We start from the raw sequence: 16,202 nt of genomic DNA on the forward strand, positions 1-16,202 counted from the left end.
TCAGCGTATTTATGTATCATCAAATTACTGCTTACCTTTAGTCAATACGATTACAATCACATATTCTAGTTACATGGAACTATACAAAGTAGAATTACTATTTGACATATGTTATATTTTGAGATATTTAGCATTAACCCAACACAACACTGAATAGAGAGTAGACACTATTTCCAACTTTAACGTAATTTACTTCTCATTTTGCGCCTCCCATTTGTAATATGAGGGAGTCACTTTACCTAGACGTTCGACTGATTAGAAACAGCAACCAGATTTCAAATGACATGCTACTGTGTTTGTTTGTTTGTTTTTTTCTATGTAAAGAATACATTCGACAATGTAGGCCTAGATATACTAGCTCTGAAATATAAAATATGATCTCGCATGTAGTCCTTTACATTCTGAGTTCAAATGCTACTGGGGTCGACTTTCCCTTTCATCATTTCGACGTTGATAAAATAAGTATCAGTCAAGTGCTGGGGGCAATGTAATCGACGAGCTTTCTCCCGCTAAATTCCAGGCCTCATACCTATAGTAGAAAGCGTCCGATAAGGCGGCGAGCTGGCAGAATCGTAAAAGTGTCGGAACTGCCTTGCAATATATCATCAAGTTGCTAACGTTATGAGATCAGATCCCACAGACGTCAATTTCGCCTTTAATCCCTTCGGGATTAATAAAACAGAATACCAGTCAAACGCTAGGGTCGATGCTGTCGACTAACCTCTTCCCTCTATAATTGTTGGTCTTTCGCCTAAGTTAGAAACCCTTACTCCTTGCATTGAACAAATCATCATGAGATATTTATTTGAGGCTATTAACTTCTGGGGTTGAAATTCTACTGGCGTTAGATTTACCATTAATCTTTCAAGGAGGTTGATAAAATAATAAGCACCAATCAAATACTGGGCCCGTTTCAACCTACAAAGCCATCAGTCCAAATTTATGCTTTGTGCCTATACTGGAAGTGATATTACCAGCGTTGGGCCGCCAAATATATTGCAGTATTTAGTTGCACCCTTTTACATTCCAAGTTCAAATCCCGCTGAAATCAACTTTCCTTTTCATCCTTCCGAGGCCGATAAAATAAATACCAGTTAAGTATTTGGATCGATAAAATCGACTGTTCTTTTCCTCCAAAATTCGTAATCTTGTATCCTACATATGCTAAATAGTAATACTATTTCATACGCATTGTTTAGTGGTTAGGGGGTACTCGGTTCATAATTGTAAGGTCGTGAGTTCGATTCCTGACCGCGCGTCGTGTCGCTTGAGCAAGACACTCTATTTCCAGTTTCTCCAGTTCACTCAGCTGGCCAAAATGAATAGTACCTGTATTTCAAAGGGCCAACCTTGTCATACTCGGTCATGCTGACTCTCCCTGAGAACTATGTTAAGGATACACGTGTCTGTGGAGTGTTCAGCCATATGTATATTAATTTCACGAGCAGACTGTTTCGTTGATCGGATCAACATTAACCCTTATCGTCGTAACCGACAGAGAGCCAGTTTTTGTTGCCGTTTACTTAGTAGGTCGACAGACTGGCAAAATCGTTAGAGCGTCGGACAAAATGCCTTACAGCATTTAGTTACGATCACTTACTTTTACAGTTCAATTCCCAAAGATGTCAGCTTTGCCTTTCCTCTTTCCAGGGTCGATAAACTGAAAGGCCAGTGAATAACTGAAGTTAATGTAATCTACTATATCCACACCATAGATGTTAGGCCTTGTGGCTATGTAAGAAATCAATATGAAGCACAGACTTTACTTTATAGGCGCAGACGTGGGTGTATGGTAAGAAGTTTGTTTCCCAACTACATACTTTCAGGTTCAGTCCCACTGCATGGCACTTTGTGCAAGTGTCTCCTACAATAGTCCCGGGATCGAACAAAGCATTGTGAGTGGATTTGGTAGACGGAAACTGAAAGAAGGCTGTAGAATGGTACGTGGGTGTATGTGTGTATGTGTATGTATTATTCTTTTTATTATTAATTTACTTCTTTCAGTCATTTTGACTGCGGCCATGCTGGAGCACCGCCTCAAAGAGTCTTAGTCGAAGCAATCTACCCCAGGACATAATCTTTGTAAGCCAAGTACTTATTTTATCGGTCTCTTCTGTCGAACCGCTAACTTACGGGGACGTAAACACGCCAGTATCGGTTGTCAGCGATGATGGAGGAACAAACACAGACACAAAGATACACACACGCGCAGAAATATACCTACATACATATCTATATCTATATCTATATTTATATACTTTACTCTACCACTGGTATTTGAGTACTCTTTTTTCCACCTTGTTTCACATTTATGTGTTTACTCCGGTCTATATTTATATATATATATATATATAGTAGAAATACATAAATCCGGGGGAGAAGCACACTCTAAGATGTAGAGTAGTTAATATTATAATGGTGGAGGCCGGTTTATGGTGTTGCCCTATGTCCCCTTTCACCTCTACAGAGACGACACCCTGGCCATTTCTAATGAGGCAAGTGGCCATACACTAGACAGGCTTAGGAAAGATTTAATCAGCACGCTTGCCTCCATACTACCGACACCACCATCACCACCCCAAACGACGCCAACACTAACACCACCAGCAACAGCGCCAACTCTATCAGTGACAACACCACCGGCGGCAACAGCAACCACAGCAGGAGAAACAGTACCAGCAACAGCAGCACCTACAACAGCAATGGGCGCACTGAAAACACGCGCCCACATAAATACGTGGGATATACTGGGAATTCTTTAAAACAGCGTTTTTCCAATCATTTGTGCTCTTACAGAGTCCTGGAAAGGAGATACGTAACATCGCTGGCCAGCCATGTCTGGCAACTAAGAGACGACGGGATACCATATTCGATCGCATGGAAAATACTTGAGAACCCAGGCCCCTACATCAACGGAACGAAATGTTGCAAGTTATGCATTGCCGAACGGGGTTTTTCGGATCATGTTTTGGAATCCGCAAGGCGATGCCACAGCTGGCAGCCAATAGCCAAGGCCAAAAGGGAGACAATAATTTATCTTCATGGTTTTTTGGTGATCGCAAGAAGGCGGCGCGGCGAAGCTCGATGGCCAATGGCTAAGGGAGATAATCACCTCGTGTTTACCCTTATAGCAGGGTATTTCTCCCTTCATATTTTGAAGAGGTCTTAGGCCAGCAGTGTTTTGGAGTCTGAAAATTCGCCATAAGGCCAAACTCCTTATGAGCGAGAAACCCAGGGTAACCCGATAAATTGGTCAACCCCATTATAATATATATTTACATACATACATACATACATACATACATACATACATACATACATACATACATACATAGACGCATGCATGCATGCATACATACATACATACATACATACATACATACATACATACATACATACATACATGGTGACTGCCCCCTCGTTATCGAGTATGGCCATTGCACGAATCTTAATTAATGTTGTTATCGTGCAATGCCTGTGCAAGAAGATTTTTTTTAAAGTGAAGAAAGGCTGTGCACTGAGTCAATCCCACTCACTAAGCAACAGCAGCCATAATCCGAAAAGAAGAACAAGTCAACATCATCGGTAACCACTGAGCCGCAGGTTTTATGTTAGAGTTATCCCAGTTACCTGAGTTACCTTCTCCTAGAAGGATGCCCTAACAAAGGCTAGGAGTCCTTCACTCCCAATGGTTTAACCGCGCGATCGGGTATTCAGTCCGATTATTTCTATGTCCCCGCGCATGATACAGCCTTAAGATATTTATTGGATGGCCGTTGACTTTCAAGAGTTCCTCCGCCCTTTGACGGGTTTTGTTTTTCATCCCGCAGGGTGTCCAATAAACACCCTCTTCACCAAGCAAGCTTGGTGGGGTTGCCGGTTAGGTCACCGACGACCCGACCATGCAACAGGTTGTACTGGGTTACATACATATATGACGGGCTTCTTTCAGTTTCCGTCTACCAAATTCACGTACGAGGATTTGGTCGGCCCAAGGCTATAGTAGAAGACACTTGCCCAAGGTGCCACGCAGTGAGACTGAACTCGGAACCATGTGGTTAGGAAGCAAGCTTCTTACCACTCAGCCACGCCTGCGCTTATGTATGTATGTATGTATGTATGTATGTATGTATGTATCATGTTGTGCTCTGTTTGTCCCTCACTACCACTTGACAACCGGTGTTGATTTGTTTACGTCCCCGTAGTGTAGCGGTTTTCTGCAAATTCTCAAAATCTCTCGTGGAAGCGCCATCCAACCAAAATGCAAATATATGGGAAACTACCACCTGTGTCATCTCTTGTGAAAGGTAGGAGAGTCCAGTTTGCTGGACATTGTTGTAGAGCTGAAAAAGAGGTAATTTCTACTCTTCTCTTCTGGAAGCCATCTACTCGCAATACCAGAGGGCGCACACTCTCCTACCCTGATGTAATCTCCAGGGATGCAGGCATCCAGCAACATGACCTCCGTAATGCCATGATGGACCGTGAAGTCTGGCGTAGCATGGTAAATTCCATTGTCTCGACCACGGTCGAACAATGATGATGATGATTTCTGCAAAAGTGACCGACATAGTCAGTACCAGCTTTTGATAAAAATAATACCGGTGTCAATTCATTCGATAAAACCCTCCTAGGTGGTAACCTTAACATAGCCGCAGTCAAAATGACTGAAGCAAATAATAAAAGATAAATGAAAACATGTAATACGATATCCACTCCATAGACTTTTAGACCTAGTGGCTATATAAAAAATCAATACTAATTCTTTCAATCTTCCAAACTTGTAAATATTTGTACCTAACCAAGATTTTGCCCTATCAAACGGCTCTTCGTAAATTAGATCAACTTAGTCCAATAAAGTTCATTACAGGCGTGTATTTTTAGTAACATAAATCGTACAAAAGTTAATTATTATTAATAAATATACGGGGATATTGTTTCGTCCTAAATTTACTCTATTTATTTTTTAATATTGCTTCTGAAGTGTATGGTTTTTGTGTTCGTTTTGTTTTTTATCTTTAATTTGTTTCAAATAAATAAGATATAAATATCAAGTTGAATTGAGAGACAAAATAATATTTTTGCTATGATTACTATATGCATGTGCATTTGTCGAAGCTGGTATTTCGACTTCAAAAGGAATATATATATCAGATGCTATTCTCTAAATACATAATACGGTGACTTGTTTCTGAAAATGAAAAAAAATCCAATATGATATTGCTTATATAAACCAATAAATATATTTTTATTATTATTGGCCGCTATGAATGAAAACGTGTATGTATGTATGTATGTATGTATGTATGTATGTATGTATGTATGTATGTATGCATGCATGTATGTGTGTATGCATATGTGTATGTATACATGCATGCTCTCACACATACACACAGACACACGAAGAGTGTACGTTCACATATATATATATGTGTGTATGTGTGTGTGTGTACACGTAAATGTTTGTATTATGCATGTATGCCTTTATATGGATATATATGTTCTCATTCGCAATTCACGCCCAAACAAGCATTCAAATGTATAAGTGTGTATATGTACGTATGTATTGTATATATGCATGTCTGTTTATACGTATGCATGCTCACACACAAACGCAGAGATATGGGAGTGTACGTTCACATATGTGTATATGTCTGTATATATTTATGTGTGTGCGTGTGTCTATATACATACATATAGGGGTGAGAGGTAGGTAGATAGATAGATACATTCATGCATATGTGTATGTATACATGTATATATATATATATATATATATATATATATATATATATATATATATATTATATATATATATATATATGCGTATATATATATTTACATGAATACCTATATGTATGTATTATGCATGCATGCGGAGGCGCAATGGCCCAGTGGTTAGGGCAGCGGACTCGCAGTCGTAAGATCGCGGTTTCGATTCCCAGACCGGGCATTGTGAGTGTTTATTGAGTATAAACACCTAAAGCTCCACGAGGCTCCGGCAGGGGTGGGGGTGAACCCTGTTGTACTCTTTCATCACAAATTTCTCTCACTCTTTCTTCTTGTTTCAAAGGGCCAGCCTTGTCACACTCTGTGTCACGCTAAATCTCCCCGAGAACTACGTTAAGGGTACATGTGTCTGTGAAATGCTCGGGCACTTGCACGTTAATAAATGAGCTGCGACGTCACTGGTGCCAAGCTGTATCGGCTCCTTTGCCTTTCCCTTGGATAACATCGGTAGCGTGGAGAGGGGAGGCTGGTATGCATGGGCGACTGCTGGTCTTCCATAAACAAACTTGCCCATGACCGAAGGGGGTCACAATGCATGCATGTATTCCTATATATAAGCTCACATCCACGCATACACACACATACACATATACATAAGTATGTGTATATCCATACATTTGTGTGTTTATGCGTATGTATGGTTGTATGCATGTATGTTTGTATGCATGTGTGCGTGAATGTGCGCCTATGTATGCATGCAAAATCGAAAGGTTAGAAAGTTCGCTTTGCAATATTGTGTCTCATAGTTCGACTCCATAGATTGACAAACTTGGACATGTTTTTTAACATGGTCTCTAATTATTCAATGAAACTATGTGGGTAAAAACTATATGGAAGCGTTTCGAATGTATTATACCTGAACTTCAATGACCCATTCTTGCCAACTTTATGTCACACCATTTCTCTAAACTATAAGTAATTACATTAAAAGTGCCCATCTCTGTTGCCTATTTTCCACAGACACCCTAATTTAACATGTAAACTACTTCATTGATCTAACACAGGGGATATTCATTGTCGATGGCAACGGAGGTCCTTTTATGTATGTATGTATGTATGTATGTATGTATGTATGTATGTATGTATGTATGTATGTATGTATGTGTGTAAAGGAAACGAGAAAGAGAAAGAAGGAGAGAGAGAGAGAGAGAGAGAGAAAGAAAGAAAGAAAGAAAGAAAGAGTAGTGGCGTACTTGTTTAGCACTTTAGGCAAGTGGCTTCTACAGAAGCCCCGGAGCGACCAAACCCTTGTGAGTAGATTTGGTAGACAGAAACTGAACGAAACTCCTTATATACATATATATATATATATATATATATATATATATATATATATATATATATATATATATATATATAGACGTGTATGTGTGTGTGTCCGTTTGTCTGTCCACCACCACCGGTGTTCGTGCATTTACGGCCCCGTAACTTAGCGGTTTGGCGAGAAAATAAACCGAGAGAACAAGTACAGGCTTTCGGACATTGCCTGGAAAATGGTGGCCTTCAGTGAAGCTATGGCATTATGAAGATGACGATTAGTCTCCCTTTCAACAGCGCTTCACACGTAGTAGTCTATGGAGTTCAAATCTGGCGAGTTTTGAGGCCACATATTGGGTGTTACATAATCGTAAAGATTGTCTTACAACCATTCTTGGGTGACTAGGGATTTGTGAGAAGATGCTGAATTTTGTTGAAACACGTATGGACTTCCATTGCATACTTCTTCAATCCAGGGCTTGATAACAGTTTCCAGTACCTCAATGTATCCAGCAGCATTAATTCGAAGACTCTGTGAAAAAAGTGGAGTGGCATCACATTACCTTCGCTACTCACCACTCCAAAAACCATCACAATGGCTGGAAATTTCGTGTGCATCAGTCTGAGAACTTCAGAAGAATTTGCGCATAATCACCTGTCATTTCTTCTGTGTCTTCTTGCTGAAAGTTTTTCGTCAGAGAAAAACCAAAGCATGCCTTGTTCATGAGGGTTTTTCACTTTGTTAAATAACTGTTTTGAACGGATAAGACAGTTTTCCTGTGTCTTTACAGACACAAATTGGCCTGTCCTCATCACATAGGGCTTGTATTAAATGTCACGATGTACCACAGTTCTGATAGTCCACTCTGACACCCGAAGTTCTTTAGCAATGGACCTCATTGATCTTCTGTGGTTTTCATCGATAATGTTTTGAACATGTATAAATTCCGGTGTACTTTTAGTGTCTGAGCGTTGAGAATGTTTTTCTTTTCTCTTTGATACAGGGGAAACATTACCATCACATGCCTCCAATTCCAACCGAATTTTGTGTACAAATGATCTTGCAACATTTAGAAAGTTGCTAATTTCTAAATCACTGTGCTTTGCATGTATAGCAACTATGACTGCATGTCTTTTCATTTCTTAAGTTACTATGATATCTTGAAACGGTAATCTGAAGGGAAAAAATGATACGTTAAACAATTTGAAGGTGTAATGAACTGAAAACGAAATTTCCTCAAATACCTTTTCACCCTGTATATATATATGTGTGTGTGTGTGTGTGTGTGTGTGTGTGTGTGTGTGTGTGTGTGTGTGTTTGTGTGTGTGTGTGTATGTACGTATGTATATATATATATATATGTGTGTGTGTGTGTGTGTGTGTGTGTGTGTGTTGTGTGTGTGTGTGTGTGTGTGTGTGTGTGTGTATGTACGTATGTATATATATATATATATGTGTGTGTGTGTGTTGTGTGTGTGTGTGTGTGTGTGTGTGTGTGTGTGTGTGTGTGTGTGTGTGTAAATATATATGTACATACAAGAATATAAAAGACTAGATATGGGTGGATGGGTGCGTACTTAGTCTACAGAAACAGGTGTAAGACTAACTTTCTCTTTATAAATGTCCTGAAAATTCCACACACCTTTGGCTTTGTTGTCTCATTTTATTCATGCTCATACAAGACCTGCATTAGACTCCTCACTCGTATTATTATCGAACCGAGAGTTTAACTACGGTCCTTCAAAAGCACTTACATAGCATTACCTTCTGGATATTAATACCTCTCATATATATATATATATGTATGTATGTATGTATGTATAGATAGATAGATAGATAGATAGATAGATAGATAGATAGATAGATAGATAGATAGATAGATAGATAGGTGGAGTTAAACGCAGGTGTTATTCAAATTCTTTTACTTCCGACATATGTTTCGAAGGCAACATTTGTATTATTCCAGAAGGAATAAAATTGGTGTAAAACAATGCAATCTTCTACGCAGTCATCATATTCTGTTAAAATGTCTTATTGATGTGTTTGGTTTCTTTCCCTGATGAGAAGATTGCATTGTTTTACACCATTTTATTCCTTCTGGAATAATACCAATGTTGTCTTCGAAACATATGTCGGAAGTAAAAGAATTTGAATAACATCTGCGTTTAACTCCATTTATTTATTTATCTATATTATACAAAACATTTCACCTAAATCTGGAGTTTCTACTGTTATAAGAAGGCTGTTACATCCTTGGTACTTGTGCGAGTTTTTGCTACCCTGGTAACTGTTTATTTATTTTTTTCTCCTGTTATTTGTAAACACTGAAAAAACACAGATACATACACACATGTTTGAATGTATGCTTGCATGCATGCATGTATGTATGTATGTATGTATGTATGTATGCATGCATGTATGTATGTATGTATGTATGTATGTATGTATGTATGTATGTATGTATGAGAATGAGTACTCAACATCGCATTGGTGGATAATATTTCTGTCTACTAAATCCACTCACAAGGATTTGGTCAACCTGAAGCTATAGTAGAAGACACTTGTCCAAGCCCCCATGCGGTGGGACTGAACCCAGAACCATGTGGTTGGGAGCAAGTTTCTTACCACAGAAAACAAATACGAGGAAAAGTACAAGCATGGACACCAATCTCCCCTCTTCATCGTGCAGTACGTTACTGACCAATATATAATATTGATATACTAACAATAACATTGGTAACACATTGTGAGTACACCGCTGTGCAAGTGATGGCGTACACGCACACACACACACACACACAATCTCACACACACACATCTCACACACACACCTCCCACACACACACACACACACACACCTCACACACACACATACACACATACGACGGGCTTCCACTCAGTTTTATACTGACAAGGTATCGGTCAACCCGAGACAATAGTAGAAGATTTTAGCTCAAGTTGCCGTGTAATGGAAATGAATCCGAAACCGCGAGATTGCAAACCAAGCTTCTTAACCATACAGTTATGTCAACTAGGAAGATCCTCAGAGCAATACATTTTTTAAAATACCATTAATCATATTCAGTCCTGTTTAGCATTACAGACACTTTATAAATTCCGCCATTGTTTTAATTCCATTGCTCAGTTCCTGTAAATATCGATTGCTTTTCATTCCTTACAGAACACCTCTATTGTCTGGTGGGAATGATAAAATTCCCTCTGACATAGTTCGCTTATTCATTACCTTATCAATTAGTATTACATTTAGTTGAGTTGTTACATTATTAACGGTGACCTGTTTGAACAAACAATTCCTGCAGAATGATATACCGCTTTGTTGTTTCTCGCTTACGTCTGTCATTTCTCGTTTATTTTCATCCCAATCTTCTCGAATGTTCTCCGATATCTAACGTCTGTTGGGATTTTTTTTCACCTCATCTCTTTAGGATATTTTCATACGTTTCCTAACCAAATAATTATCAATTTCGTTTACTTCATCACACGTCCAAACTGTCTTCTTTACATCTCCACGTAGCTTGCTGCATTTCTATTCAGCCTTTGATACGATTTGTTCTTTTTCTCCTATTCTTGTTCTATCATAATTAATTCAATCCCTTTAGTGGTTTTTGTTTTCTCAATACATAATACTGATTGATTCCGCGCTATTTTTCTCATTTGCTTTCCATAATGTTTGTCACTGTAATGTTTATCTTTCCTGACAGTTATTTCCTTTAAACCATCTTGTGTTTCTTCATCTCTCATCGTAATTTTATCTGCAGCCAACAAGGACAGCTTCTCTGTGTTTGTGTGATCCATCGACCAGCTAAAAAAATAGCAACCAATTTCTCACACAAGTTATACCATACGTATTAAATAAAGAATCGATTTTTCTCCTCGTTTATTTGTTGATTTAGTAAGTAGGGGCTATGCTTATGGCCTTTGCAGACCTTTGGAGATCGGTGGGATTGATGCATTTCATATTCGCCTTAGACATTTGCAAATCGATAGCTACAAGAAAAATACGGCCGGGGATTGCCTAGTGTAAGGCCTAGAATGAGGTGGAGGGAATATAAGTAAGGGGAGCACGAGTCAGGATCACCTGAGTGAAGGTGGCACAAGACCAGCGAATTCCAAGGAGTAGGGGTCACGGCGGTAGCAGTAGAGAATGCAACAAGTGTAAACAGCATTTCTGTGGATCAAGGGTTGGAGTGTGCTGGTGACCGACTTCACGCGAATCAGTGAAGTAGCCTCTTTTGGAATATATAATATCTATGTGTGTAGCAACAGTACTGTCCCAGATGTTGGATCAGTTCTCTATAGCGGTCTCACACGAAATTTATTGAGTGAATAGTTTGGGGATTGGATGAAGTACTTTCCGATCATGATGAAGAAAGGCAGTCTTTAAAGTGAAGTATGATGAGTATGTGCGTATGCCGGGCGATATCCTCGGTAATGTATAAGCGAAACATTTGTGGTGACTCTGAGGATTTTAGATGCGTGTTAATCATATTTAGGAGGTGGAACTGCGGTATTGTTTTTTGCTATATGTCGTAATTGTCTTTGTAACTTTGAAAGAGATTCCTTTTCTACAAGGCCCGAAATTTGGGGGGAGGGGCCCAGTCGATTAGATCGACCCCAGTACTCAACTGGTACTTAATTTATCGATTCCGAAAGGATATAAAGCAAAGTCGACCTCGGCAGAATTTGAACTCAGAACGTATAGACAGACGAAATACCTATTTCTTTACTACCCACAAGGGGCTAAACATAGAGGGGACAAACAAGGACAGACAAACGAATTTAAGTCGATTACATCGACCCCAGTACGTAACTGATACTTAATTTATCGACCCCGAAAGGATGAAAGGCAAAGTCGACCTCGGCGGGATTTGAACTCATGCATTTTGCCCGGCATGCTAACGTTTCTGCCAGCTCGCCGCCTTAAAAGAGACTGAAAGAGATCGGCATGGTTCCTTTTTAGAGAATGTTCTTGTCGTCTCTGCCAATGGATTTTGAATGCAGAGGAAATAGTCTGCTTTATATAGTATCATAATCAGAGTAACGCATGGTCTCCCCCAAAGCCCATCAAATGTTCAAAAACACACTAATATATATAAATATAATGTTGGTAAGCTATATTGCTTTAAGTACATATTGTCTGATGTGCTGTTGCTGTTATTTAACTCTATTACGAAATGCCTATGATCGATGACATTCTAACCATAAGCATTACGTCTTTTAGAGTTATCTAGGACTATATTAGCAGTGATCTTCTACCTTGATATTGCCTCGATAGAATAACTACTCTCAGTTTTAAAACGCGAATGTTATTCAAGTCTATCTTTACAAGTATTAATGCTGTGCTCGTAAACTTTTTTATGTTACATACAAAAAAATATCTGAACATTTTTTAACACACATTATCCAACTGACTTTGTAAAACACTGAAAAAATTACGCACATTTTCCATGCCACTTTTTTCTACGACACAAATTATCACATTAACTTATGTGAGCAGATTTTTACAAAGACTTTTTATTACAACACAAATTTCTAATTAACTTTTGTGTGTAGATTATTACAAAAACTTTTATCTATGCTCTGCTTTGATGGATGTTGTAAATTAAGAGCTGCCATATTCTTATGTGAATTCTGCTCTATTTCAAACTTGTATTCCCAAATCCTGTTCTGTATAATTGCAATTGTATTATTTTGCCATCAAAATTAAGAGGGATCTATTTTATGCTTATAATTCAAGAAGAAAAACTTATATATAATCCATTATCGTTGTTATCTCGACGAACAATTCTTTTAATTTCTTACAAATGAAACTCGAAATATTCTCTCTTCAACTTTCTTTTTAAAATCGTTTTTAATCGCCATGTCTTTGTCACCCAATCTTCCAAACTTCATATTTATCTTTACCATAATATCTTGATGTCTAATTCAGACTTCGGTTAATTCCTTGCTCGCTTAGATTTTTTTTTTTTTTTTATAATTAGAATCATACATGCATTATTTTCTCAAAATTATGTACATCATTATGTACTACCATTTCTAGACGTTTGAACAAAAGTGTCTGCAAGCTTCTTTTAAGTTTGCAGCCTCCTTTTTGAGTCTACAACCGTTTTCAATCTTCATATAAAAATTGTTATTTTCCCATAGAGGATTATTGATTTTGACCTTTTCAGGATACTAGTTTTGACCTGCTTCTGACCTTCTCGAGATATTAGTTCAGGGATCAATATACTATGTTCTTTTTTTTTTTTATCGAATATATTAACGTTTTATAGTCTTCGCTAAAATGTTACATTCTGCATCATTTTTTTTTTTTTGAAGATGTTTCGGTATTCTATAATCTATAAATGTGAAATCTTATGGAAGGCTTTGCTGTTTTATAAGGTGGTTATACCGTTACCATAATTCTTTTTCCCATATCACTCCTATTGATAGTATTTCAGCAATGGAAACTAGACCAAGATATTTTTCTACACGCTATTTCTTCAACTACTAGTATTCTAAACTTCGATACAATTCCTCTGAATGTCATGCAGTTATGATCATCATCGTTGTTGTTCTTATTCTTCTTCCTTGTCATCGTTTTCTTTTTCTTTTCTTTTTCTTCATTACCATTTTATTCTTTTTTAATGGAAACTAGACCAAGATATTTTTCGACACGCTATTTCTTCAACTACTAACATTCTAAACTTCGATACAATTCCTCTGGATGTCATGCGGTTATGATCATCGTCGTTGTTGTTCTTATTCTTCTTCCTTGTCATCGTCTCCTTTTTCTTTTCTTTTTCTTCATTGCCATTTTATTCTTCTTTAGCTCTGATCAAAGTCCAGCTTCACTCAAACAGGCCTGTAGTCAAAGCGTTCTAGTATGACCAACTCGTCTTAATTTCAAACAGTATATCTAGAATGCAAATCTAGCTAACGCATAAAAAAATCCCTCTTTGGCTTGTAGGTTGTTGTTGTTGTTGTTGTTGTTGTTGTTGATGATGATGATGATGATGATGATGATGATGATGATGATGATGATGACGATGATGATGACGATGATGATGACGATGATGATGATGACGACGACGATAATGAGTCGACTTTTGATCAAAAGTATTTCAGCTGTGACAATTCGTGCATAACACCAAATTCATTATCCTGCGTATCTATTTTTTATGACAGTAAGGGTGACATATAAAGGATAATTGGCTGTTATTTCAAGTAGATCGAGCGACCACGTAAACACTTCCTCCATTGATATTTCACTTTGCTGACCTCTTTAACATTCAACTTTTTGTGGAGCACACATCGACTTTTAAGACACTATCATAATCAAACAGTTTTGTACTTCTATTACAAGATTTATCCCATTCATTTCACTATTTAACAGCAAATTTTTTAATGCTTGATTTTAACATTAACCGCTTTAATCACTTTGTGTGAGTTGATTTCGTATTGCCTTGCAAACTCTCCATTTTGTTTTTCATTCATTTGTGTGTGTGTGTGTGTGTGTGTGTGCGCGTGCGTAGGGTGCATGTGTGTGTGTGTGTGTGTGTGTGTGTGTGTGTGTGTGTGTGTGTGTGTAAAATATTGATTTTTCTCATTTTATTATAATTCCTTGGCTGTACTATCCTTATCGAAATACCCAGCCACAACAGTGACGTGACTGTTATAATAAAATTATACCTATATCTGCGTCCAGTGCGGTGATAGATAAGGATGTTCTTTAGAAGTAAAGGTTTTTGCAGTTTTAGATTGAGATATTTGTCTAGTATTTTGGGAGACAGTTTGAAGAGAAAAGCAACCATTCCAATTTAAAATCCTTTGAAGCCGAGATCTTAGGATAAAAAGACGCTCCATGTTGCACACAAATTTTATTCTTAAAAACTAAACTTGAAAATGGTTCCTTCAACTATCGGGGACGAGCAGGGATGTAAAATTACCAATAGCAATTAATTTTAATTAGGTACTTAATTACGAGGTGGGGTATTAATCATCTCTCCAAGCAACTTGGACTCATTGATGTTATTTGTTAAACCTGGGTAGTTAACACAATAATGGTTTCTAGTTATATGAATTTTAAAAAGGGGATTAAAATGATCCATCATGCAGAAAGCAGTACTTAAAAAGTGGACAGTTTTAATCCAATGTGACCCAGTGCTAAATATGAGTCCAAACGATTGCACCGTAGATTACATAAACATTGGAAGAGAATATTAAGATCTTTTCTGCTTGGCTGCCACTTGTCCCTTTCTTCAATTTTGTTCCAACGGATTTTAAATTTGGTGCATTGATGTAATTTTCTTTCCTCATTATTGATATCAAGTTCATTTTCGCCATAAATCAATAAATAAGCAGTTAATAGCTTTAAAAGTTTGCAAATTTGGGGTTATTTCAGCCAATCGAAAACCAAACATATAGATGCCTATTTCTATAGTAACAAACCAAGCGTCGGGAACTCTCCTGTATAAAGCACGTGCGTTTATGAAAAACGAAAAAGGTATGTTTACGAAATGTTTCATTTGCTTACAGTTTTTTTTTCTGATCTTAAAAGTACAAAATGTGTTTTGCTCTTGTTTTCGCATTAAATGCATATTGAATGGATAAAACTACAAAATATATGTTGTTTATTCGTTCTATGGTCATTTTTCACTTATTAGATACTTAAAACATGTACTATCGTTGCAACGTTGACGACTGGTTTTGTCGTCTTATTCACAAAATGACAGCTTCCAAATCCTGTTTTCTGACTAGGTGAAAAATTATCAAACTATAAACCTTTATAACTGGGTTTTTTTTTCTGGAACAAGTGAATTAGGCCCTGAGATTCAGCGTGAAAAATTACATCAATACTCCAAATTTGAAAATTTTCACTTAAACTTAAAATTTCAAAACATGCAGCCAAATAGAAAAGATCTAAATATTAAACTACTTTGAGAACGATAAACCGCTGATTTGGTAGATCACCGCTTAAACTATCTTACGGTATTTAGTAAATACATGTCTTTACGTTTTTAGTTCATATCCTGCTGGAATCGATTCCCAATCATTCAGCTGTTCGCCAGGGCTTGGTTTTGTTCCCCACCATCACCACCACTATTGTCTTCATCCCAAAAATCAATGACCTTTCTCCGCAACCAATAACGCC

General features: G+C 37.6%; 2 long non-coding RNA genes across 2 annotated transcripts in view; one reads left to right on the forward strand and one right to left on the reverse strand.

The window, feature by feature from the left end:
• The window catches only part of LOC118762979, a 24,502-nt gene extending 24,245 nt beyond the window's left edge, over positions 1–257 (reverse strand). The window contains exon 1 of the long non-coding RNA XR_004998734.1: positions 246–257. This is a non-coding gene — a long non-coding RNA (uncharacterized LOC118762979). The remainder of the gene's footprint in view (positions 1–245) is intronic.
• Positions 1–15,554, forward strand: part of LOC118762980 — a 33,648-nt gene extending 18,094 nt beyond the window's left edge. Inside the window, exon 3 of the long non-coding RNA XR_004998735.1 lies at positions 15,453–15,554. This is a non-coding gene — a long non-coding RNA (uncharacterized LOC118762980). The remainder of the gene's footprint in view (positions 1–15,452) is intronic.
• Positions 15,555–16,202: the final 648 nt, after the last annotated feature.

This window comes from Octopus sinensis, linkage group LG4 (assembly GCF_006345805.1).
Source record: "Octopus sinensis linkage group LG4, ASM634580v1, whole genome shotgun sequence".
NCBI lineage: Eukaryota > Metazoa > Mollusca > Cephalopoda > Octopoda > Octopodidae > Octopus > Octopus sinensis.